At 47.7% G+C, this 27,370-nt stretch overlaps 1 long non-coding RNA gene across 1 annotated transcript in view; it reads left to right on the top strand.

Annotated features, from left to right (window-relative positions):
• Window positions 1–4,646: 4,646 nt before the first annotated feature.
• Window positions 4,647–27,370, top strand: part of LOC137216781 (uncharacterized) — a 45,453-nt gene continuing 22,729 nt past the window's right edge. The window contains exons 1-2 of the long non-coding RNA XR_010939855.1: window positions 4,647–4,934; window positions 21,755–22,132. This is a non-coding gene — a long non-coding RNA (uncharacterized lncRNA). The remainder of the gene's footprint in view (window positions 4,935–21,754; window positions 22,133–27,370) is intronic.

Genomic DNA, 27,370 nt, shown 5'->3' with positions numbered 1-27,370 from the left:
GTTATTGGCACTCGTCCACATCCCTTTGTTTTACATATCGTCAAAGGCTACAAGGTCGGATGAAGTTGCGAATTTTCAACAAAGATCCTATCTGTCTACCACAGAGCTCACAAGCGTCACCATCCAGCCCTTGACAAAACACGTTGGCCAATCCCTGCTTTAAAGCCATGTCGTCTAACAGAAATAGAATGCAGGCCACGTATATAATTCTAAATGGTTTAGTAGCCGTGTTAAAAATGAAAAAGAAACAAGTTAATTTTAATAATATATTTCAGCCCAGTAGATGCAAAAAGGTACGAGTTCAACATATGACCTAACATTGATACTAAAGTTATTAATGAGAAACTTTTTGTCTTCATATTAAAGTCTTAGGAAGCTGGTGTCTTTTTTTTTTCTTCATAGGAAGCCTTAGAAGTCTACCTCACATAACAATTCAGACTAGTCACAGTTCAACAGCTTAACAGTCACTTGGTCCCTGTAGGTCCAAAGGGCATGATAAGTGAGAAGAGAAAAGGAAATAAAGAGTTTTTCCATGAAGGCTCCAGCTTCACTCAAGTGAAATGTGAGATAACAGGCTTTCGGCTCATTCTAAGTATATCCCAAGCAATGTTTGGGACGTACTTGATATTAAAACATCCTTCGCTGTGTGTCCAAAATTCACACGTAACTAGGTGTCCTGTAATTTATCTGGCCACCCATTCCTTGGCCCCTGTTTAGTAAAAATTCAAGCGGGAGGCAGCAAAAGGAGGGGATGGTCTCTGATGCCCTCCAGTCAGCTTGCTTGCCTCACCTCATTATTTCATTGATTCTGAAAATTGCTGGTGTGTGCACACTCACTGGCCTGGGAAATCAATTAATGCTAAATTCATCCAGCCCAAGGGCTGCCAGGGGTCATGCAGAAGCCCAGGCTGCACCCCTCAGCACGAGTCAGCAATGCCATCACCCACCAACGAGTCCGGAAGTTGAAACGCAGAAGCAATCTTCCTTTTAAGAAGGTTTTGCTCTTAAAAAAAAAAAGTGTGTTGTCCCACCAAGGCACTAGAAACATCTTCCACAGAAAAGAAAGAGGCCACACAAGAGTCATGATAAAAATGGACTACAGATAATTTTTCTTACTCCTGTGCAGGGGAAAGACATATTGACTGTGTCCTTTCCGCCTTCGGGGGAAAGGAGGGCAGCCCTTCTAGAAGCACTGAAGTGCAGAATTAGGGAACACATAGTGAGATGACCAAAGAGTAATTTTAGAACATGAGAGCTGTCTGGGAATCCACGTAAAAATCCAAGTTGTGAAAACCAAGCTTCATGTGTTCTGTTTCCTATAGTCAAAAAATTCCGAAAGTATTCTGTCTTCTTAAGGCAGTGGTAACAGAGTTCAAAGCACAGGATGAAAATCGGATTGTGTGGAACAGAGTATCGTCTGGTGAGAGAACAGTTCGGTTTGGCAGTCGGGGACTCAGCAGATGAGTGAATTGCTTGGCAACGGCAGCATGATCAAAGCTGTCTACACAATTCGAACAAGTAAGAATAGACCCCAAAAATGAAGGAGAAAATGATCTAGTGACAGCTGCAATTATGCTTTTTTTTTTTTCATTTGCTCATCTTGAAAAATCATTTGGGAGAAACTTCCTCACAGAAAGAACAGAGAACCTTTATGTCATTCTTTTTCAAATTAATTCACTTGCTGAGCTGAAGATTCGAAGCACTTCATCGATCCGTTATTTAATGATGGCTCAAAAGATGTTTTGTGCAGAATGAGGGTTATCTTTCTGTTGGAACAAAACAAATTGTTTTAATCGTGTGCACGTTAATATGTCCAAATGAACATCAAACTCCAGAAGACTGAAATAACTCCACCCCATCCGGAGACACCAGAATTTTCAAAGTTCTCTTGTTATTTCAGCTTCTAGCCTCAGTTACAAGTGAAGGCATTAGGAGGACTTGAAAGGTGTCCAGAATCCCGCAGATACTCATCAGGTTCTCACAGGCTCTCTCCATTTGGATCGGTACCATGATTTAGTCTTATTTTCCTGACGTCTTGCCCACTTTGAGATTCTTTTATGCTACAAACCAGAAAGCTCACTCCAAAATAGAAAGCACAAAATGCACTGAAAAAACAATAGCCTGCATCGTGTCCATAGGTTTATAAACTAGTTTTTTCTTCTCTCTGTAGTGGGAGGCCACCAAGAAAGTAGTTCATCAGATTCTCAAAAGTATTATTGGACATAAAGATTTCTTTCTCTCATAGGTTTAAAAAAGAATAGACTGCCAAGTGTCTGCACTTGCAAGCCAGTTTTAAGTTATGCTGTGTGCACTCTAGAATTCCTCAGGAAGGTGAAATAAAATCACTGCGAAAGTACTTCATGCCTCTGAACTGTGCAAAGATGGTGAAATGGTAAATTTGGGGTTGTGTATATTTTACCCCAATAAAAAAAATTTTTTAATAGAAATATAGAAAAATGGAATAGGGCTTCCCTGGTGGCGCAGTGGTTGAGAATCTGCCCGCTAATGCAGGGGACACGGGTTCGAACCCTGGTCTGGGAGGATCCCACATGCCGCGGAGCAACTAGGCCCGTGAGCCACAACGACTGAGCCTGCGCATCTGGAGCCTGTGCTGCGCAACAAGAGAGGCCGCAACAATGAGAGGCCCACGCACGGCGATGAAGAGTGGCCCCCGCTCACCACAACTAGAGAAAGCCCTCGCGCAGAAACGAAGACCCAGCGCAGCCAAAAATTAATTAATTAATTAATAAACCCCTACTCCCAATGTCTTCTTAAAAAAAAAAAAAAAAAAGGAATAAAACCAAATAGCCATAAAACATCACGCATAACACAGTGTTGACGGCGAGTCTTGTGCCTACAGTGCTGGCACCTACCAGATGCCAAATCTGCTTTTCCTTCATGACCTGAAGTTCCAGAAATTGCTCCCCATACTAACCACAGTTTTTGGTCCAACTGGCCATTCAGTCCTATAAGTAAACAGGGCTGTAATTTAAATAGGCTGTTAAGACACAGGATTATCTAGACTGTTCAACATCACAGTCCAGTTATTTTGCCCTAAGGTGCAAACAGAATTCCATTTAAATATTACCATAATAACCAGTGACATCTTCGAATTCCATGGCCACATTCATATTTCCCCTTCTCTTGACAGTTAGCAGTAATTTCTGTGTCACGGGAAATTGCACTTATCATTTTCATAAGCAATCATATTCTTTAATGAAGACTTTTGGGGGTTTTTTCCCCTACCAACAGGTAACTTAAGAGTAGATATATTTGGACTTTTTTTTTAGGATTCAACATTCCATATAAAATTTCACACGTTTCTCGTCTACCGCACTGGTTGGCTTTGGGAATGGTTTTCACCTCTGTGCTCTGTTAGTTGTGGGTCTACCCGTGGCACTTTGTGGACTTGGAGGAAGATGGGGGAGTCCAGAGGGAGGGAGGGCATTGCTGGGCAGAGACTTAGTAAGGCATGAGAGTGGAAGGGACTAAAGGAAGGGGGAGGAATGTGGGTGCTCAGCAGAGCAGGTAAGACTGCACAGGCTGGGGAAAGTATTCCAGGCTGAGGAGTTTAGTTTACACCCAGAAGAGAAGTGGGGTACCTACCATTGGATGATTTTAAGCAAGGAGGCATGTAGTGAGGTAGATAGCAGCCCCCAAAATATATGTCCAAGTCCTAACTCCTGGCACCTCAGAATGTAACCTTATTTGAAATAGGGTTTTTGCAGATGTAATTAAGGTAAGGATCTTGAGATGAGATCATCCAGGTTCACAGTGGGCCCTAAATCCAATGACTCGTGTCCCTGAAAGAGAAAGGAAATGAAGGTTCGAAACTCAGAGGCCAAGACTCCATGTGAAGATGGAGGCAGAGATCAGAGTGGTGGGCCCACAAGCCAAGGCAGCTGATGGCCACCAGAGCTGAGAGAGGGACATGGGATGGATTCTCCCCCAGAGCTTCCAGAAGGGCCAATCCTGCTGACACCTTGATCTCAGTCTTCTGGCCTCCAGAACTGTAAGAGAGTACAGCCACCTGTTACAGGTCATTTGTTACGGCAGCCCTAGGAAATGAACACAGATTCATATAATCAGGTTTGCATTTCAGAAACATATTCTGACTTTGGTAGAGGAAAATAGCTTGAACTAAAACGCAGACCAGGTAGGAAGACTGTCATAATCCAGATGAGACCTGAAAAGACCCAGGAGTGTGGCAGGAGTGCTGAAGATGAGGTTATTAAGGCAAAGGCCTTTCACAGACATTGTCACACTCGGGGTTGGGGGTGGGAAGTGGGAACCAAGGACAGAGCTACCAAGTGGAGAGAGGGCACAAGGGGAGGTGTTACCAGGAAAGAAGGGCAGCTGGACCCCAGAGATGGCAGGGAAGGTGGGCGTGGATGCAAGTAAGAGTCCTCATTGCCAAGTTAAGAAATGAATGACTTTCTCCCTACTGACCACCGTTAGGCAAGGTCATCTGCTGAGAGTATGCCGAGAAGGGGCTGGGAGAAAGCTGTGTCGTTTTGACGCAGTTAGGCCTGGAGGATGGAACAGAAAAGAGAGGCTCGCAGAATCACTTGCTCTCAGGAGGGCCCAGCTGGGGTTGAAGATCATGATCTGTAGTAACATGAATTCACTCAGTTGTGCAATTTTTCTTTAGCAGCCATCAGCAGCTTGGATGTGGACCAAGGACGGCAGATGGCTGGGCTGATTCAGGATCACGCTTCCGCAAAGAGCAGGACGTAACATTTCAGTTTGTGTCCAATATGAGCTCTGTTGGACCGATCGACTTGACTTCAGTAAATTCTCTACTGTAAACGTCGGGTACAAAAACTACTCCCTAATGGATACATTGTGGCACTGTCTTCCGCTGAACACTCTGATAGCCTTTGAGAATGAATGAGCTCTAGCTACGCAGACAGAGGAACATGAGGCCGGTAACGGTGAGTGACAGATGTAAGCCGCCCAAGATACACGCCGTACGATCCATTAATAGAAAATTCATTCTGTTTAAGGGTATAGACGTGGAGTAAAGCTACAGAGAAAAGCAAGGAGATGATTATCCCCAAAGTCAAAAGAGTGGTAACTTGTAGTGGGGAAAGATGGGTGGCGATGAGGCGACCACTGGCAGTGTTCTCTTTCGTGACGAGGGATTGCTGATTGTTCCTTTTCTATTATTTGGTAAAACATGTATCTTGAATGCATTTTTATGCCCATAGATCATACATCATAGTGAAAGAAGAAAGGAGGGAATCTCTGTGAATCTATAAATAGCATTCAATATCATTTTAATTCTCTACAAAACAGAGGTGAGTTAGTATTCTAATAAGCCAGGATTTTTTTTTTCCCCAATGGCAAGCATGAGCAACTCAAATTGTGTTAAAAAAAAAAAAAATGCTTCCTACTATGGTCTTTCTCTCTCCACTCCTTGGCTTCACGTTTCTCTATGCCTCAGTGCTGTCTTCAGTCTGAAGGACTGATGAAGATGGATTTATAAACAAATCTCTTTGTTAGAAATTCTAGCAAAAGCCCACATCTGGCTGTCTCTAGGTCATGGGTCACAAACTTCTGCCTAACCAGTCACTGTAGCCAAGGGATTTGAAATGCTGTTTGGCCAGGCCTGGTCTTCAGGTCTACCCCTGGAGCTTTATATCACAGGGCCTGAGAGTTCCCTAAAGAACACACAGCCGGGGCTTCCCTGGTGGCGCAGTGGTTGGGAGTCCGCCTGCCGATGCAGGGGACGCGGGTTCGTGCCCCGGTCTGGGAGGATCCCACATGCCACGGAGTGGCTGGGCCCATGAGCCATGGCCGCTGAGCCTGCGCTCCGCAACGGGAGAAGCCACAACAGTGAGAGGCCCGCGTACCGCAAAAAAGAAAAAAAAAAAAGAACCCATAGCCATGTGTTCCCTAAAGGAAACTTGACTTGTGTTAACCATAAGGCAGGGGGTGGACATGGGAGCAGACAAAACCCACCAGTGTCCACTACAGATATTTCCACCTTTCTTTGGCGCTGTCACCAAGCAGTAATTTCCTTTCATTTCCTACTCCTATCTTTCAAACACTTCCTTTCCAGCCCTCTCCCAAATAAAGAGCAAAGGCAAACAAGATAAGCAAAATACACCGAAAAACACCCAAGAATTTAGAAGGGAGCAAAAGGACTGAAAGAATGAGTGGTGCCATTTTCCCCAACCTTTGGCCTGTCATTAATTACCTAAAGGAACTTTGGGTCAAAGCTTTGCATCAGCCCAGATACATAATTGCTAGTGACTTACTGGCGGTAGATTCGTGCTCGCGTGGTGCAGCAGATTAGAATCGTTCTGCTTGGCAGGACGGTGAAGGGTGCCGGATTGACCCAGCTCGCTCAGCTTCGCCCAGTGACCAGCAACTTCTGCCCCAGAGCCTCAGGGGACAACACAACCCACTGCGCTCCTTGAACTGCGTATGGGGGAAGGTCAGCAATGCCCTGGGAGTGTCCAGGACAGAATGGATTTCCCCAGAGGCAAAGGACAAGCTGCCTACCAGTGACCAAGCCAGCCAGTGCTCCAAGACCATTTCAACACAATCACAAGCAAAAATGTCTCCAGAATTACGTCTGTGGTTCACCGAATCCTCGCTGCTTCTGCCGACACTGCCGACACTGAACTGCAGGGCTGATCTGCGCACGTTTAGAAGCACCCTGAGATCACCAGCCCCTTCCAGTCACCCCTGCACTGGGATCAAGGCTTAACGAAGTCCCTTGAAACGGAGCTCCAACAGACTTTTCAGCCTTAGGACATCTCCTTCTTGAGAACGGCTTGAGGAAACCAGCAACATCAGAACATTCACAGCCGGGATATTTCTTCCCAATTAAAGCAAAGAAGAAAGACAAAATTCTGTCTCTTTTCAATAATTACCAGTAATCATTTCACAACAAAAGGCTTTGTGGTTTCTGGTAATCACGATCAATGAAGATTAAATTAACATCTTGAAAATCCACATGATTATTCCACAGATATACCTTAGGCTCCCTCCTAGGTGCCCAGCTCTCTAGCAAGCTCTGGGGACCCGAACATGAATAAGATACAACTCCTGTCAAAAAGATATTACTCGGGAATAATTCACCCCTAGCGGCACATTCAGATGACACACGGGCTGCGGTGAAGGCGCGCAGGGCCCAGGTCTGGTAGTTAGCAGCTGCCCTTGCACCACCCATGGGCAGGTCCCTCCCTCCTCCACCCACTTCTCCCTCCAGGCTGCACAGCCCAGGTGCCGAGAGACCACAGGGCACCCCTAGGCCAGGGTGCAGAAGGGATGGGAGTGCCTTAGCCACCCTCTCTCCCTCCTCCTGTGTGAAGCCCTCAGTCCTATTAGGACCATAGTTGTGTCCTCCCCAAAATTCGTAAACTGAAATCCTCACTCCCAGTAGGCCAGAACATGACTATATTTGGAAAGGGGGCCTTTAAAGAGATGATTAAGTTAAAATGAAGTCATTAGGGTAGGCCCTAACCCAAGAGGATGGGTGTCCTTATAAGAAGAGGAGATTAGGACACACGCTCGCAGGGGAAGGATCATGTGAGGACACAGGGAGAAGACGGTGGCGTCTACAAGCCAAGGAGAGAGGCCTCAGGAGAAATCAATGCTGCCGACACCTTGATCTTGGACTCTGGCCTCTGGACTATGAGGAAATAAATTCCTGGTGTTTAAGCAGCCTTGTCTGTGCTACTCCGATATGGCAGTCCCGGCGAAGCCAGTCCACTGCTCTGCGGCCGGAACGCAGAGACCGTACGTACAGAAACTCTCAGGTTCATAGGAGGCCTTTTTTTTTTTTTCCTTCCCAATTTGCAAAGCCCAGACAGTTGAAATGCCAGACACTTCTTGCTCTTTAGACTGAAATGGTATAGCTGACTAAATCCAAACATGTGCTACGCCCACGACGACCCATCCCCCCCAGAAAACTTACACGTGGCAACCAAATCCTGGCTTCTCCCTCCTGGCTCCCCCTTCTTCCTCTCTCAGACAAGTCCCCAGACGATTTTAAGGATTTTAAGACGTTGCATAACCTGGCTTGGAAGAAAGAGCCAGTGGAGCTTTTCCTGAATCTGCCTTCACGTGACGGTAACAGATTGTGAACTATACGTTTGCCAATTTTCCCCCGTGTCAGACCATTTTTAAGTTTTGTGTGCACAGAATGGCATTTAAAGGCCTAAAATATCTATAGCCCACGAAGTTCACATAACGTGCGCAAGAACAGCTGATGCAGAGTTGGGGTGGGTTTGGGGTTTTGTTTGGGGGAGGCGGCGGCGGCTTTTCTGGTTGGTTGGTTTTGTTGTTTTGCTTTGGGGCTGAAGGCGGGAGCAGGGAACAGGAGGGAACCGAGTGACAAGCAGCTTATTTAGGAAAGTCCTCGCTAGACTAGAGGGGGAAGGGCTGAGGACTGCTGGGGCTGGCGGGTGAGCAAGCCTGGGGTTGGGGGGGGGGTCCCTCTATGATGACCTGGCAGGCAGCTCCGCTGCTGGGTCTCGGGGCACCCAGCCTCCACGTTAAACCCACCCCCTCTCAGTCTGTGAACAAGTGGTTGTTTTTAAAAAAAAAAATGTTTTTTTTAAGCAGACTTCCTGTTATGTTCAAGGAAGGCTTGGGCCGTTTTATTATTAAGCAATTTTCTTTTTAAGTTTAAAAAAAAAAAAGGCCACATTTCCCCTCAGACTAAAATCTGCCTTACTCAAGTATCCATGTTTTAAATCTCATATTTTCTTAAGCCCTTAATTAAGCCTTCCAAAAGCTCGGCTATGTTTAATTTGCATTCCGAAACAGAAAATCTAATGTGTTTTAACATTGTCTGCTTCAGCTGAAAAGGAAACTGTAAATTTATACAGTCTGGCTTTTAAAAAAAAAAAAATTGGCAATTGCATCCTAATGAGTCTCTGGAATGGGGTTCCAACGCCCCTGTCCTTAGCCTTCCGTCCCTCCTCCATCCTCTGCTCCCTCCTCCCTCCTCCTCTACTTTCCCTCCTCCTCCCCCTCCCCTCCCCTCCCCTCCCCCTCCCTTCTCTGCTCCCTTCCCCCTCCCCCTCTACTTGCCATCCCCCATCCCCCTCCCTTCCCTCTCCTCCCACCCCTCTGTTTCACCTCCCATTCTTCACCTCCCCCTGCTCCCTTCGCCCTCCACTCCCTCCTGCTCGCCGCGACCACCTTCCCGCCGCAACTGCAGGCTCCCCCCTCCTCCTTCCATCTCCCCTCCCCCATACTCCTTCCCCTCCCCCATACTCCCTCCCTCCCTCCGCCAGCCACTCGCGGTGGGGGAGGGGCGAGCCTGGAAAGGTCACGTGGCCTCCTCGGCCTCCGGGACGGGGGAGGGGCGGCGGCCGAACCTGTTCTTTGTTAAGAGGTCAACGCCAGCGCCCAGCGCCGCCGGGAAGGAGTTACCGACGACCTTCGAAGAGCGGCGCACTCGCAGAGGCGCCCCCCCCCCCCCCCCAACTCCGTCGACTCTCCCCCCAGGCCTGCTGGCCCTGCTCTCTCTAAATCTTCTGCTCCGAAAATACTGCTCGGGCTCACAGTTTGCTCCCGGGGATCCTAGGGCCTTTTGGGGCGGGGAGTGGGGTCTGCGGGGAAACGGGAAAGGGACAGCAGAGGGGCTGGGCCGCGGGGGAGTGGCGGCTGGGTCTGGGGATAAGTGGGTGCGGGGGAGCTAAGGGGGAAGGTCCTGGAGGCCGGGGGTGCTTTGTGGTAGCACTGGGGGACGGAGGTGGAGGATTTAAGGAAGGGAAAAGCCACATCCACACGTTTAGGGCTTTCCGTCCTGTCGGTGGACGCAGGAGGGTTTCTCTGAATTTCTGCTGAATGTCAAAAGGGTGAAGTTCCCGCTGCACAGTTTGAGAACCGCTCCCCACTACCCAGCCCTATAATTAAACCCCCAGTAGGACCGCGCGGGAGGCTGGGCCCTAGAACTGCTGTGTGCTGCCTGCCTAGTATCAGCCGCCCCATAACTGTAACTTCAGAAGCCTCTGGTACGGTGTAGTGGCGAGAGGGTTCGCAGAGTTATCGGAGACGGTCGGGTTCATTACTAAGCCTCCTGATGAAATGTTTGCCACTTTCCTGAGACTTTACCGCTTAGATGTTAAAGGATGTTTACTCTTCCTAATACAAAGCGAAGCGTAGCCAACTTTCTGTCCAGGAAAGTAAAGATTCCCAGAGAAAACCGGTGTTAACGTTTGCGTGCATGACATGCCTGTCGTTTTTCTCTGCAGAAAAAAATGTTCCGTCCAGACGGAGTTGAGGGTAGCGGGGAGGTGAATAATAAAATGGGGCTCGCACTGTTTAAATAGCTTAGCATTCTGATTTGGTTACTTAGCCTTAAAAATATTTTTTTAGGTCAGTAAATACTTTTCAAAGGCATACTTTTAATGACGGCTTAAAATTCCAGTGTTTGCATTTTGTTTTTTGTTTTTGAATGCAGTTTTAATTTCCTTAATGCAGAGCATTCTTCTTGTTCAACCCTAAAGAAATGTATCCTAAATTACCTCCTTGTGTAGTTATACAAGTAACTTTCTTTACCCGCAACCCACAGTGCCAAAAAAAAAAAATGGTTAGTTTCCTCCTGCCATGGATGAGTGTTTTGACGGCTTGCTTGGGGATTATTTGGAATTCCTATTTGAAGCTTTCCAGTGTTAAAGGTAGAAAAAAACATTGGCAAATTTTCCAAGCCAAGAGCTGCTTCCTGTCCTTTTGAGATCTCAGATCAGAGAAGAGGTGGGCCTGAAGGGGGAAAAGGGATGCTTCAGATGACTGGAGAGAACGAGAAATACCCCAATACCCTGGTTTTGGAAGGATCTGGGATGGGAAGCTCTCTGTCCCAAAGCACTGCCTGCCACGTTCCCTGGGATATCCAGCAAAGCCGAAACGTTCATGGTGAGGGGTGGAAATTTTCCCTCAGTTGTATTCTGTTAAGTACACAGTTTTTGTGTATGGACACAGGCACATTTTAGGGGCGTGGTGGATATCACTAATTACATATAAATTGAATGACTTTGAATGCACAAAATTACGTGGTAGGGCAAGGAGGCATCACAGAGAGAAGACATCAGTCCCCGCCTGGTAATGACAAACTTCACAGGCCTGGGAGACATCGGGGTGATGGGTTTGAATGATTCCCTCTTTTGGTACCCATCACACGGACTTTGTAAGCAAATTGTTTCCCCAAGTTATTTTTTCCCATGCTGCAACATGGACTGTGAAAAGAAGAGATGTGAGAAAAATGCACAGCCTTTCATTTCACGAAGCGAGACCCTCAACTTGTGTTCTACAGTCGAGAACTAATTCCAGAGGCGTCCTTGTATCTCTGCAGAACATTCACGTAGTGAATTTTTTGTTCTTTGAATCGACAACTTCAGTGTTATAGTGTGACCAGTGGTAAATAGCCACCCAAGAGGAAAGAAGACACACGTCCACACAGACTCCTAAAACAGTGTTCACAGCAGCATTATTCAGAGAAGAACTGGAATCACCCCAGATGTCCGTCAGCAGCTGAGTGGATAAACAGAATGTGGTCTCTCCACACAATGGAATGTGAGTCAGCCATAAAAAGAAATGAAATACTGATGCGTGCTACAGCGTGGTTGCAACTCAGAAACGTTATGCTGGGACACAAAAGGCTGCCTATTATTTGATGCCATTTCTGTGAAATGTCCAGGAAGGATTAACCTGCAGAGACAGGAGGGAGATGAGTGGTTATTGCCAGCTGTAGGAGGGGAGAGATGGGGAGTGACAGACAATGAGTGCCGCGTTTCTTTTGAGGGTGATGAAAATGTTTTAAAACTACATTTGTAGTCATGGTTGTACAACTCAGAATATACAAAGAAATAACAACAGCACTGAACTATACACTTACGGTGGGTGGATTTTATGGTATGTAAATTGTATCTCAGTAAAAGAATTTTTTAAGGCGGTAATAGAATGCAATTTTTGCAGACACTGTCTCTAAGTGAAAGGGGGCCTCTAACACAGACCTGTTGAAGACAGAGTATCTTCAAAATAAGCCACCCTGACACCAGCACATGGTAGAGCAACTCTGTGCCAGACACTGGCTTTTTCTTTGAGGTGTTTCTCTGTGACCCTGATCCTACCGGGTCTTAACCCTAATCACTCCGTGTCTACACTTGGGCTCAGTCCTTCTAGTCTTTTCTGTCTTCCTGCTTTCTGCCCGAGGAGCCTTGTGATGGTGTGCTTGGCCAGCTCTCCCAAATACCCTACAAAAGACTCCATGAGTTGCTCTCACGGGAGACTTACACAGTTAACCCCTGATTCCTGAGACTACAGCGCAGGGTTTCCTCCAGCTATAACCTCACCACACTTAGCTGAGCTCTTTTATCTTTCCTTCTCTCCAGATAGGAAATGCGCTCCTGGCCATCCACAGTCAGAAGCACATTTCCCATCGAACCCCAACGCTCATGAAATCACCCTTACCCTTGCCATGTGTGACAAACTGTCATTTTCTTGTTTATCCACTTTCATTTCATTTTTTCAATGCTGGTCACCACCTACTCCATTGAATTCACAACTATCTAATTATATGAGTGACCCTCCCCAGTTCAGAAAATATAGATCCACGGGGGTATTAGGCAATATATGCAGACCTTTTGGTTGTCACAGATGGGTAGGGGGTTGCTCCTGCCATCTAGTGGGTGGAGGCCGAGGATGCTACTTATGCTACAGTGCCCAGCAGAGCGCCCACAGCGGAGGACGACCTGGCCCCAGATAGCCACAGTGCCAAGGCTGAGAAACCCTTCGCTCAGCTTGAGCAAAGTAAACAGCAGATGAGGATCTGCTAGGCAGGTCTTGTAGTTAACTCTAAAGCAAGGCTGAAGGAGAACCCTCCGCAATTGACAGCGGTGACCTCGTTCCTGCCTCTCCTTTCTACTTGATCTTCACCTTCTGTACTGCTAATCCAGTGCAGACAGTGTAGGTCCCCAGACGACTTAGCTCAGGAGAGAGAGAGGCTCGACCCATGATCAGTATTTAGCTGGGGGCTGGTTTGCGCCCAGTGGGTTTGCACAGGCCTCAATCAACCTAACTCGTGTAGGAGAGTATTGTATCCCTGTGAGCCCCATTCAAGCCCCCTAATTTGAACCAGCTTCCTCTGCCAGGGGTTGGTCCCCAGGGGAGTGTGGGTCTTTGTTATTTGGGCCTAAGGTTGCTCTGCGTTGCAGTGTTCTGAAATAAAGGCCCACTCTGCCCATACCACGGCCTCAGAATGACACAGGCCTGGCTCCGCCCTCCACGCGCCTTGGCTGCAGGAAGCGTCTGGTGTTGGACCCTCCTCCTGCCGTGTGGCTTCTCCGCTCACATCTGCCTCAGGCCTCCCCCACACGGCCCCCATCCTGCCCTGCCATCTGCTCCTGTGGAAACTTCCAGCTCGCCAGCCCCGCCCTAACTCTCCTTCTTTCTCACCTGAGAACCCAGGAACCATCCGTGAGGCAGCTCGTGGGCCTCCACTCACCTCCACACCTAAATCACATGTTCCCTAAACTTTAAAACACCTACTGCTGGAAACCTACCCCCAGAGATTTGGGCTTCTTTGGTCTGGGATGTGGCCCACCCATCGGAATTTTTTAAAGCTACCTGGAAACCCAAAGGGGGAAAAAATTTTTTTTTTTAAAGGGGAGTTCCAAGATTACCTAGCAGTTAGGATTCCGGGCTTTCAGGGCCAGGGGCCAAGGTTCAGTCCCTGGTTGGGGACCTGACATCCGGCAAGCCACGTGACACGGCCAAAAAACACAACGACTCGGAGAGTGTCATGTATAGCCAGGGTCGGGGCTCTCCTTCCCCTCTTCTCCCCCTTTGCTGATCCCCAGTGCGCCGCTGCATTTCTTCTCTTTGTTCCCCTTAGAACCACTTGGAGAACTCTGGGTATCTCTTTTGGGGGGTGTTTTCCTGTGAGTTAATATTCTGAATTTGGACTCATGGAGGCTTCTCCTAGGAAAGAAAGAATGCTAGATTATTGCTGGGGGAATGGAACTCAGGAACATGTTTTGAAAATATTTTTTTCAGTTATGTGAACTCTAACACTGTTGGCATTTGGAACTGGATCCTGCCCTGTGTGTGGTAGGGTGTTGAACAGCATCCCTGGTCTCCACCCACCAGATGCCAGTCCCACCCCTGGTCCTACCTGTGACAACCCCACTGTCTCCAGACACTGTACACATCCCCTGCGGGGAGCAAAATCGCCCCAGTTGGGAACCACTGATGTAAGAATATACAGAAGTATGTTTCTGCTTTGCTGATTTTTAACTACGTTAAAAAATATACCTTTTCAAAATATTTTTCAATCTTATTGAATGCCAACAGCACTTTGTGTTGTTGAGGTGGGAGAGAGAGCGTCACGCCCATCCTCCCGGGTACCTGAAGAGGAAAGCAGGAACAGACCTGCTGCAAGAAGAACGACCTGGAGCTGGGCACATAAATCAGTGAGAGGCAATGCGTTCAGTGAAATTAGCAGAGGCACGGCCTGGCCTCTTCTGTCTCCCGACCGCCGCCCTGGTTCAGGCGCTGGCCTTGCGGGAGTCCACAGAGCTCCCACTGCTGACGGGCCCAGGGCACCTCCTGACTTCCATTCTGCCTTCCATCCAGGCCAGTGCAGCTTCCTCTCTCTGGGGATCACGGGACCCCTTCCCTCTGGGAAGCTGCGCCTTGACGCACCGTCAGACACCAGAAGAGCTGCCTGCAGTCAGGAGCGAGATGTGGCCGGGGCGAGAACGTTTGTCACTTCTGCATGATGGGGCGCCATCAGGCCCAGCGCCCCCCAAGCTTGTGTCTGCACACAGCTGTACCGGGGGCAACAGATAATGAGGAGGCGTCTTTCCAAACCAACAGAGCATCAGGGGAGTGTTTAACATTTTGCAGCATCTCTAGAACTATGTTAGGAATTTCAGAGGAGACACTGGCCCTTGGATTCTCTCCTCCTGAATTGTTTGTGGGGAAATGAGCCACGCTGTTTCCCGTTCTCGGACCTGCGTGCAGCACACTGCCGTGTAAAGACGTGTCCACGTGTGACTACACAGAGAGCCGCTGCACAGGGCGTGAGGCATGGCGTGGAAGGGAAATGCAGGGGCCTGTGTTCAGAGGCAGGACAAAGGAAGTTTCCTGGCTTCTGCGGTCTCTCTTGACCTGTCTTGGTGTTCTTACCTTCAATGTCACGCTGCTTCGGGCACTGCCACTCACAGGGGGTCCCCCACAGGTGCTGGGGTACCGTGACTCAGCAAGTGGGGCACGTCTGATGACCCCAGCCACCGCCCCGCACGCGGGGCAGAGGGCGGCATCAGTCCTGGGTGGAGACAGGGAAGTGGGCTGCAGAGAGCCCCCTCCCCGGGGAGCCTCCCGGCCCCAGCTCCGTGCTCCGTTATCCTCGGGCTTCACTTTCAAGTCCCACACTCAAAGATAAAATTATTACAGCTGTCCATATGGCAGTTTCAGAGTATTAAACCCCAGACCAGGACCCCACGTGAGCATGGGGCCTCGTGCCACTGAAGTGTCACACAGCCACGAAGCTGGCCCTGCCTACCCCTAAAGCGTCAGCCAGGCTTTGACATAACTAAGTAAAGGATGAAGAAGACATTTTCCAAATCACAAGATGATGCAATAGCCAGTTGCCCAAATAATTCGTTCTATTAGAAACAGAATTAGCATTCCAAGCACTTTTGCTCTTCTCAGTTGCCAAATTCTGTTTTCACATTGTTAGTCTCTATACAGTGAAAACATACAATGCACTTTTTTTTTAAATCAGCCTCCATTTTTGGAGTTCCTGGCATGTATTTCTTGATTGATTTGTAAAACAGCCAAAAAAGAACTGAGGATTTGTTGTGGCCAGAATACATATATTTCACAAAAATCCCTTGTTCAAAATATAATGAAATCACTTGCCCGGAGTTGGAGAGGGCCTAAGCAGTGTGGAATAAGTAGGAAGCGTGATGGTAAAGGATTATCACCAGAATCTGTCACTTCTCGGCCGGGGTTTCTTGGCATGGAGACCTTGAACCTCCTGCCCTAGAATCTGCCCAGCCCCAAGGACCAGAGCGACCAGAGCTCCAGGGCTGACATCCTGGGCATCTGCCTTTGTAACAAACGCCCCAGGTGGCCTGACGCACCCACACTTGGAGAAGCACTGCCCAGTCAAACGTGGCTCTGACTGGCCCCAGGCAGTCGTGAACAGCACACGCTCCTCCTAGAAGTGGGACGAGCCCCCTCGTATTCTAGCTGCTGTTCTGAGACGTCCTTGGCGGGAATACCAGGCCACAGACACATGGCATCTAAAGGCATCCCCCGCTGGCACAGAGGTGCGGAGTCATGCAGCAAAATTCTGAGGGCGTGGGTGCCGGGCTCCTGGCCCTAAACTCGCCTCTCCAGCCGTTCTGGGTTCAAGGAGCACATGCAGGGGCTACTTACACTGCTCCATCCTAGCTTCTCCACCTCCTGAATCAGGTGTTGAAAAATACAGACACGCTTTGTGTCCTTCCTGTCTACAATCCCAACCTGCGATAGGAGGGAAAACTCCAAGCGCAGATACCTTATGCTCGGGAAACACATTCCTGTCTTCTTAGGAGGTGAGTTTCTTAACTTTAAGAAATCCTCCACCTGTGAAATGTTTTTGTTATATTCTTGAGACAGAAATCTGCCAATTTGGTAAATTCTTTCTTAAACAAGATTCGTTATCTGTAGTTCTAAACATCTTTCTTTTGGGGGGAAGGGTAATTAATTTGCACTGGACAGGATGGACATTTGCTCCCATTTTCGAGTGTTCAGAACACTGTCTTCCGGTCACGTCTGCCATCCCCCCAGCCATGCATCTGTCACCTCCAGGACACTCCAGGAGAAGGAGCTGGTCCTTGTTCTATCAGCACATCTGTTTTTGGAAGGATCCCATCTGGCAAAGCTTCGTCTTCTTTCCCCGAAACTTTTTGCCACGAGAGATGTGTTGATTTCATTTAAACTACGAATATACTGTAAAATACAAGAGCCCAGGAGCCCTAAATGCAAAAGAAAAAAAACTTTAGGGTAAAATAGGAAGAAAATAAAGAGATTATTATATCGATAACTTCTGAGAAGCTTTCATAAATTCTGCAAGATGGTGATAACGGTCGACAACCTGGCAAGTGTTTCGGGGAAACGAACAGGAAGCGAAACCCACTGTGTGCATCACGGAGCCAGCATTTCAGTGTGTAAAGTCCCTCAAGCCTTCAGGGTCTTCAGAGCCATCTTGTAACCTACACACTCCATGGAGATGATACCCTCACCGCCTACATCCCATCCTCCAGCACAAGACTTCCTGGAGGATCTAATGGGACAAAGCTTTGAAACAAAGAAACGAACCAAGGGTGGGAGGGGCAGGAACAAACTTGGCTCTTCCCCAGAGTCTCTCAGGGTGACTGGTCTTTCTTTTTCTCTCTTATCCAGCACCGCGCCCCCGCCCAACTCCCCACCACCCCCCACCCCCCCACCACCCCCCACCCCCACCCCCACCCCCGCTTCTTGTTCTCCATCATTATTTTGAGTCAGCAAAGAGGAAGTGTCAGGGCACTCCGCGGGAACACTCCTGATGGTGTACCTAAGGAAAAACGGCAACATCTCTCCTGTTCTTTTTACTCAGAAATCTGTGTTTGATTGGAGGATGCACTGTTCAAAGCAAAGAACTCCTTGGAGATTCTCCGGATGAGAAAGGGACTCATAGTAAACCAGTTCAAGGTCAGGCGGATGGGGTTTTTTTTGGTTTGGTTTGGCAGCGCAGCTCCCAGGCTCTCTGGTACACCAGGGCGTGCCTTAGCTGGATGTCTGCACAGAGAGTCACTTTTCATAAGGATCTGAAGGTGCAGGGGAGCGCCAGCCAGGGACAATTGCCAAAAATAGCCGACTTCCAGGGCTGCAGAGAAACTGCAAGACCAGCATAAAAGGACCCAAGTCACACCAACTAACCCATCGATGCGAAGCCAGGGGGCTAGGTTATAAAACACCCCACAGTAAGATTTTTAGAAGGAGTGTTTATCTACTGAAATGTGCCTTGGGCTGCAGTTCAGCCAGCTGAAAGGAAGGTGCATTTTAGAAACGCAGCAAGGTGCATCCCCAGTAGAGAACCACTAGAGTAAGGTGACTAGTAGAGCAAACCGGCCTGGCTGGCATCAGGAGACAGTCCAGTTAGTCACTGGAGTGGGGGAGGGGAGGTTGTGCTTCACGCGGTCTTGTAGGGACCCAGATCTCATCCATCTTGGGCTCCGCCGTCCGTCAGCATCTGAATTCTACAGTCTAACAGGGAAGCAGAGAGAGAGCATGGGGCGGTCAGATGGGGGTTCCCGAAGCAGGAACGTAGCAGCCATAGAGCACTGGCAGCAGGCCTCATAAACCTGCAAGGGAGGTGGAATGCCGGCTAGCTTCATGCCCCGAAGAAAACAGAAACGGTAATGGGGTCTGAAGAGCACATGTATTCTCTATCAGACATAAATGCTTGTCAGGGTCCGCTGTCCCTCTAAAGAAATCTCTGGACGGATACGCACCGACCCAGGCATGGAAACAGTGGGGGAGGGGAGCTGGGTGTCTGAGAGTCGTGAGAGGGCAGGAGAGTTGCTCTCCACTATTTAGACGTTTTGAATTGTATATGCATGTCTACTAAAGAAGAATGAATTTTCGTTTCAAGTCCTCATTAGGAAAATAACGAGAGCTCAATGCACACAAGCCCCAGAAATGGACATAAGCGCTTCCACAGGTGAATATAAAACTGCCTGTGGGCTTCCCTGGTGGCGCAGTGGTTGAGAGTCTGCCTGCCGATGCAGGGGACACGGGTTCGTGCCCCGGTCCGGGAAGATCCCACATGCCGCGGAGCGGCTGGGCCCGTGAGCCATGGCTGCTGAGCCTGCGCGTCCGGAGCCTGTGCTCCGCAACGGGAGAGGCCACAACAGTGAGAGGCCCGCGTACAGCAAAAAAAAAAACAAAAAAAAAAAACAAAAAACTGCCTGTGTTCTTGAAGACCAGAGTTCTGTCTTCTGAGGGGATTAAAGACAGAACACTTCAGATTCAGTGAATGTGAACAGGCTTTCACCAAAGTCGATTATATCTGCGTCTTTCAGTCAGTCTCCTGTCACTTCCATAGGAAACAGTTCTTGATTACTTTCAGAGTAATTGGAACCAAAATGTGTCTCTGTGAAAACATACTATTAAAACAGCTCAGGATGATTTTAATCTAGTTCATGATAATAAAAAAAAAAAACCAATTTCATATGAATTTCCTCTATTCCATTTTGAAAGGTTTTGCTCTAATAGCCATTCCTGTTAGGATTGCTAAACGTATTTTACTTAATGTTCATAAACAGATACGCAATGTGGAAAGGTTCTTACTGGAGATTCACGATTTTTATTGAAAGAAAATCCTCCCCTAGAACTTCTGCACATTCTCTTTCTTCCCTGTTGGCTTACAGAATGTACATCCTAGGAGATAGTAACATTGTTTGAGGGTGTGACGTTTTGTTGCTCTTTGTGGTATTTCCTGATAAGTCCTTGCTGGAGGCCCTTTTAATTTTAAAAATACCTCTAAACACTGCTGTTTTGGAGTAGTTAGAAAATAATTTTCAGGTGGCTACTCTTGTATGCTCACTAGATTAAAATTTTAGATCCTGTAGAATATTTGTATCAGTCAGCTTTTTCTGCATAACAAACATCCCCAACACTTAATGACTGAAAACAACCACCGTTTACTTAGCTCATGATTCTTTGAGCTGGATTCAGGTGAGTGGCTGGACTCAGTCTTGGCTGAACTCAGTTATGAATCTGTAGTTGGCTTCCAGGTGAACTTGAGACTGGCTGCTGAGCAGATGGCTTGTCTCTGCTCCACATGGTCTGCCACCCTCCAACAGGCAAGGCAGACCTCAAAGAGAGAAGTGGGGTGTAAGACTCTTGACACCTAGGCCTGGAACTCACACATTGTCCCTGCTGTCACATTCTGTTGGCCCTAGCAAGTTATAAAGCCAGGCCAGATTCAAAGGAAGGGAAAATAGGTTTGACCTATTGATGGGGGTCATTGCAAAGGGGCATGCATGCAGGTGGCAGTGAAGGATCATGGCCGTTCTTACAATCTGCAATAGTATTTATTTCTATTTTCCTAATCACATTGTCCTATACGGAGGTTTTAAAAATCCAAGCCTGTAAAGAATGGGGTACAAGAGTTGAAAACCAGAAATCTCCATTGGATTCTGATTAGACAGAAGCCCTGAATGGAATGTCCTGAATGGGCATTGTTTTTAAACTTTGAAACGTCTGGCTACATATCTGTCCTCAAAATATAACCTTGAACATCAGATTCTTAAGTTGCTCCCAAAGCTACCTGTTTTCTTGCTCGGTAAAATAATTACCCGTCTCCTGCAGCAGTGGAAAATCACATGTGATCACTGTAGAGATAGTGGGTGTTACAGCAATAGAAAAAGATGTTGATTTGATACAAGGTTTACGTAGCTAAAACTCACGGATGTGGAACAAAACAGCCTCATTATTTTTGTATTCCGTTCAAAATGCAAAGGGTGGTGGGGAAGGAGAGGCAAGCCAACTTTAATAAATGGAAAAGGACAAAAACGCAGTAAAAGAAAATCATTAATGTCTTGTTCAGGAGGAGGAGGCATTAACCAAGAATAATGAAAAAAGAAAATTGACAGCATGGTCCCTGGTGAAAGCCATGCTGCCGCCACAACTAAAACCAACCTGGAGCTCAAAGCCCCGTTCTCCCTCCTCCCACCCTGCCACCCTGCCAGGTCCCACCCTGCCACCGCCTCCCAACCCTTCACAGGATCGTGGGTCCACTCTCCACACATGCTAAATGTGTGATGTTCCTAAAACATCACAAGGAGCTGGGGAGGGCACCCCCAAACTATTTCCTTACATTTTTTTTATATTGGCAGCACATTTCCAAGGGGTAAAAATACCCATTCCCCCTCACCCCCTATATCTTTGGTGTTAAAATAAGAAGAAATGGTTTTTTGAGGTGGTGGGACAATTACACATGACTGTGTTGAAGGCACAGACCATCGAGCAGACTAAAAGTATCTGAAGGAGAAGCCAGGTACAGTGAAGAAATTACATCATGAACCTCTGAACCAGTATGTCCTTCCTCCTTTTTCTTTAGTTAATTTAATAAACAAGTTACTGAGCATTTAAAATGAGAAAGGCATTGGGCTAGTTGTGGGGGAAGCATAGAGATTAATAAAACATAGCTCTTTCTCTCGAGGAGATTATAACTTATCAGGAAAGAGAAGCACTTACTCAGTAACAGTAACACGAGGTTGAAGTAAACATAATCCATCCTCGTTATTCGTGGATTCTCGATAGAATTATTTATTGAAATCAATACTTATAGGGTTTTCACAGTCATTCAAGGCCACGTACACAATGGGGAAAATGTTTTGGTTGCTTGACAAGCATGTTCCCAGCTGAGGTTTTTCACACCCTATTTAGTACCAATGTTTTTTGCCCTTTGTGCTTTTTATTGATGATTTCAGCATTTAAAATGACCCACTAATGCTGCAGCGCTGTCTAGTGTCCTAAGCGTGAGAAGGCTTATGGAGAAAATACGTGTGTTACATGAGCTTCCTCCAGACATGAGTTGTAGTGTTGGCCGTGAGTTCAGTGTGCATGAATCAATAGCATTTATTAAATAAGGTGTCGATAAACAGGAACACGCATACAAGAAGCTTATGTGCTGATGAAATGAAATGTTGCGAGCAGAGGCTCACAGGAACCTAACCCTGTCTTTCCCCAGGAGCAGTGGTTCCGTCTTCACTCATAGTGTTCATGGCAACCTTGTACAACATCACTACTGTGAATAATGAGGATCAGCTGTTTGTTAAATGAATGAGTAAAAGGATGTGTGTCACAGAGGGACCGCTAAAACGCTTGGATACTCCGAGACAACTTCCAGTTGAAGGAAACCAGAAGAACTCTTTGGAGGAGGAAACATACCAGCTGAGTCTTGCAGACTGAGTCAGTTGTGGATTTAAAAAGTTGGTTACGCACACCCTGCAGGATGGAAGAGCACAGACAAAATCATAGATGTGGAAAACCCTGGTACGCATCCTGCTTACAAGCACAAGTCCCAAGGTCAGACCCTCTGAGTCTAAAGGCAGTTCTGCGACCTCGGGTAAGTTACTCAGTTTCCAGTGAAGGGGGTTAATAATAGCATCTCTCTCATAAGGTTGCTATGAGGGTGAAAATCTGTTAAACCTTCTTCGAGAGCCGCGTGCGTGTTAAATATCTACAACAAGTCAGCTGTCACTGCTGTTATTATTTATGTCATAAGGTCGGTGGATTTTCGTTTGGCTCCGTCATAAGTTACATGAGGCAAAACTGGGAAGTAGAGCTGGAAATAAAGGTTGAAGTCAGGTCCCTGAGAACCTTGGATTTTTTTTTTTTTTTTTTTTTTTTTGGCCGCACCGCACGGCATGTGGGAATCTTAGTTCCCCCACCAGGGATCGAACCCACGCCCCCTGCATTGGAAGGCAGTCTTTTTTTTTTTTTTTAATACATTTATTTGTATTTATGGCCGTGTTAAGTCTTCGTTGCTGCACGCGGGCTTTCTCTAGGTGCGGGGTGAGCGGGGGCTACTCTTGGTTGTGGTGTGCGGGCTTCTCGTTGCGGCAGCTTCTCTTGTTGCAGAGCATGGGCTCTAGGCTTGCGGGCTTCAGTAGTTGTGGCTCGTGGGCTCAGTAGTTGTGGCACGTGGGCTCAGTAGTTGTGGCTCACGGCCTTAGTTGCTCTGCGGCATGTGGGATCTTCCCGGACCAGGGCTGGAACCCGTGTCCCCTGCAGTGGCAGGCGGATTCTTAACCACTGCACCACCAGGGAAGTCCCAAGAACCTTGTATTCTTGATGAGGAAACAGACTTTTCACCCCTTAGCACTGCGGAGCAGGAGTGGGTTTTTGAACTGGGAACAGAGAACATTCAGGTTGTGCTACATCCTGAGGCTGATGGTGGGAAGGAGAAAGGATGGGAAGGGACACAGATGGGGACTGAGAGACCAGTGAAAAGATGGTCCAGAAGTGGGGAGGGTTCCAGGAGGGGACGGAGAAGAGAGAGTTCATGAGATCTGGAGTAGGTCAACTCAGAAGAGTCAAACATTATGCATAGGGTGCTGGTGGTGTTTTGCTTCTTCATCTGGTGCCGGTTCCATGAGAGCATTTAGGCTGAGAATTCAGGGAGCCCTGACTTAGCGCGTGTGCACTTTTCTGTATGAATATGGCTGTGACGTAGCTGAAAAGTGAGTTAAAGATGTCAGGCAGGAAGGCTCGTTGGAAGATGGATCCATTTCAGTGAACAAGATGGAGAAGAAGCAGAGCTGGGCGGGGAAGGTGCCGTTGAGTTTGGCATCTGAGAGTTTGAGAAACTTCATAAATGGGGGTGATCTTGATGGAAAACGAATAGCCCCTTGGTTGCAAGGGCACCATCTGAAACCTTCCATTTCAGAGTCAAGAATCTTGAAGGTGGGCTACAGTTCTCTTGATTTTTAAATGAAGCAAGTAAAAAGGAAGGGAGGGAGGGAAGAAGGAAGGAAGGAAAAAGGGAGGGAGGGAGGGAAGACTGGCCTCAGGTAGTGAAATTTAGGGTATTCATTGACAATTAGGCTGACATTCTTGTCTTCTCACAAAGGACTAGCAGACGCTTGGATACAGGTCTGGCTTCCAGTTTTTCCTACAAGACAGGAGTGTACCACAGCCTGACTAAAATTCTAATAGAACTCTCAAAAGCTTTGCCAGCATCTTAGTTCTACTTGAAACACCAATTATCCAATGGGGAGCAGAGAGGTGCCAACCGAGAAGGTTTTAAATGTCTTCATTCCTCCTCCGTTAATCCAGCTCGTTTTACTCTGGGAAATAGGCTGGGGTGGGATGCGGGTTAAAATCAAAAAGGTGACGTCCTATTTCTCATAAAAACAAGCCTCGTTTCTCCCTTCAAGTGCAAAAGCGAGTAATCAAAGATGGCAGCTGTCCTAGTGAACCTGTGTGTGCTCATTAAATAGCGGGGGGTACCCAGGGCGTTTATTTCAATGAAAACAATTAAGCATATACATTTTGTCTGCTCAGCCTTAATGATTCCCTGTTGACAGGGCTGCGTGCGGGGTACTTCTTGAGTTTCTAAGCAAGATGATCAAACGGAAATGACTGGCAAGTCTTATAATTTGGGTAACTGCCAGACAGACCAAGGATAAAAACACAAAAAAAGAAGAAAAAAAGAGACTGATGACCCGCAGCACTTTTTTTTTTTTTTTTTTTTTTTTTTTACTGTTGGAAAGATTACCTTTGAGGCCCCAATATTTATCTGCTAGCACAACGCGGCTTCCAAACTGGACCACCCGCCATCATACCCAAGCAGGACCATACCGTCTCTCTAAGCCTGGGAAACCACTTCTGAAACACCTCTAGGGCATCAAGGTCACGATGAAGGATTAATCACAGGAAATGTATAAAGTAGAAGAAAACCCGTCAAGGGCTCTATTTCCGACACTGCTTTCTCTAGAGTTCAAGGGATTCACGCCGTTGGGGCATCTGTCTTTGATTTTCATAATCTCACGCAAAAAAGATAGCGTTTGCCCTGAACTTGAAACACATTTAAAACACTGTGTGTTCTCAAAGAGTCAGAACATACCCCAATCAAAATTATGCTTTCCAAAACCTGATTTCATCAAAGAAGTGGATAATGAGGAAGGGGAAAGTCTCTAGGAGTTCGCTGAAAATGCTGCTTCCAGAGTGTATACTGGGGCCATTAGATAGAAATCAGCCCTTCCTTAAAGTACAGGCTTGTAAATAAAAAAAAAAAAAAAGTACAGGCTTGTTGGGACGCAAGGAAAGATGATGTTAGACCCGCAGGCTGCACTCCCCTCAGGAGGGATGAGGAATGAAATAGTTTGTGCGTGTTGCAACAAGGTGGAATCTGGGATCTTTTTTTTTTCTTTTTTTTTTGCGGTACACGGGCCTCTCACTCTTGTGGCCTCTCCTGTTGTGGAGCACAGTCTCCGGACGCGCAGGCCCAGCGGCCATGGCTCACGGGCCCAGCCGCTCCGCGGCATGTGGGATCCTCCCGGACCGGGGCATGAACCCGTGTCCCCTGCATCGGCAGGCGGACTCTCAACCACTGCGCCACCAGGGCAGCCCCGTTTTGATGAAGCTCGAGGAAACCAGAAAATTCACAACCTACTTCCTAAGGGTTAACTGTGCTTTGAAACCTAAAATTGTGCTTTCTTCACAAAAAAAGGTAGATCTGAATCACAAAATAATAAGAAAAAATGTAAATTCACTATTCCAAATTATACATAACAGGAATTATTACTTGATGAACAGGAAACCAAAAGTCTCCTGTCATGTGTTTACCCTCTTGTGAACGGGGCACGCTCACGACAGCAGACCAGGGTCCAGTTTGCGTCTGTGCCCACAAGCCTGGTTGAATGTGGAGCCCTGAGTGGGTGTCAGTCGCCACCACAATTCACTGAGTATCGTGTCCTTTGGGTCACCGATCATTTGGCCGCTGATCCCAACACGTGAATCCGGTTAGCCCAGGATCGCTCAGCCTCAGCACTCTTGACGTTTGGGACCAGATCTTCCTTTATTGCTGGGAGGCGTCCTGTGCACTGTACAGTGTTTAGCAGCATCCTGGCCTCCACCCACTAGATGCTGGAACTTACCCCCACCCCTGTGACGACAAGCGAAAATGTCTACAGACATGGCCAAATGTTTCAGAGGGGATGTGAGGACACAGTCACCTCCCAGTGAGAAGCGTCAGGCTTAGATACAGAGATGTAGTCCTGCCTGTCCTGATCTCACGTTCACGACTGGCCGACCCACCCAAAGGCCCGCCAAACTGCCCGAGAAAAGCGACTCTTCACGGCTGCTCACGATTACGATTCAGCTGCCATTCTTCTCCACAACCTGACTCTTGTATTTCTGCCTCCGATCCAGGCAGTGAGACCTGCGTCTGACCCCCTTACAAGAATTGTTGGACCTCCCACTCAGTTCTTGCTTCTAGGTCCCAAGTCTCCTGCTCTCGGGTCTCCAAGAGGAAGAAATTGTCATCAGGCAGCCCAGGAACCTGGGAACCTCACCAGCTGGGCCCATATCTCTCCCACCCTGTTTTCACCTCCACACGCAGTCAGGGCAAGGGGACCCAGTACCTACCGCCTGGCCTTTCTTGCACTGACCCTAAGGACAACACAGTGAAGGAATCTGCAAGTTGGTGAACCGGGTCTGCCATACTTGGTTCCACATTCTGTCTCATCAGTTGCCTCGAGCAAACTCTCCTCATTTCCCTTAAGGAAGAACTGATTAAAGGTTCAGACTTAACTCATGAAAAGTCAGCAACCAGCCAAGTGTTTATTGAACGAGAAGCTAGGCCAGTGAGGACCTGGTGGTCTGGGAAGCCTCCAGTGTGTGTTCATTCGTTCAGTCACCCATTAGAACAAGACTCTGACAGGTCACCATTGTGTCTTCTATGGCTAGAAAAGTCTGATGCTGAATAAATATTTGTTGAATGAGTTCATTTACTTCTCAGAAACGTTAGGTCAATGACTATTACTTAAGGACATCTTGCATGTTCTGTGCCGGTGTCAGCAAAATGAATGAATGAATCAATCAGTCCATGATTCCTGGACACTGGTGGCTTTCTAGTGACAGGAGACCACCATTTTCATATTAGGGTTGTGGTGGGCAGAATTCTAAGGTGACCCCTGACATCCCTGACCCCTGGCATACACATGGCCTCTCCGAGTTAATCACATGCTAACACCTAGGTGCTTCTGAGGGGATTTTGCAGGTGGAATTAAATCCCAGATCAGCTGACCTTAAGAAAGGGAGATTACCCTCAGTGGGTCTGACCTAGTTAGGGGAGGCCCTAAAGGTGAGAGGGCTTTTCCTGGAAAGAGAGATTTGAAGCCTGAGGGGGAGTCTCTCTACTGGATTAAAAGATGAAGGAAGCCCTGTGGCAAAGACCGTGGGTGGCTTCTGGGAGCCGAAAGCAAGCCCCAGCTGACAGCCCACGGGGAAACCCGGGCCTCAGCTTTACAACTGCATGGAGCCGAATTCCGCCACACCCAGTTGCACCCGGGCAAGGACCACATCTTCGGCCGGGAAGCACAGCTCCACAGCCACGGCCAGGCCAACGCCTCGACAGCAGCCCAGAGAGAGCGGAACGGAGGATGCAGCTGCACGTACCCAGACTCCTGACCTACGTTCCAAGTACGAGCTGATAAACGGCTGTGACCTTAAGCTGCTCAGTGTGCGATGATTTGTGAGGTAGCAATAGAAAACGAATACAGAGTTCAAAACAACAGTAATTCAGTAAGTAGACCACAGAGCTGATTCTCATATTAATGGGGGAAAAGTTTGTATCATG

This window comes from Pseudorca crassidens, chromosome X (assembly GCF_039906515.1).
Source record: "Pseudorca crassidens isolate mPseCra1 chromosome X, mPseCra1.hap1, whole genome shotgun sequence".
Classification (NCBI taxonomy): Eukaryota; Metazoa; Chordata; class Mammalia; order Artiodactyla; family Delphinidae; genus Pseudorca; species Pseudorca crassidens.
Note: the sequence above shows the minus strand (reverse complement) of the source record. Positions and strands in the feature narration are given on the sequence as shown.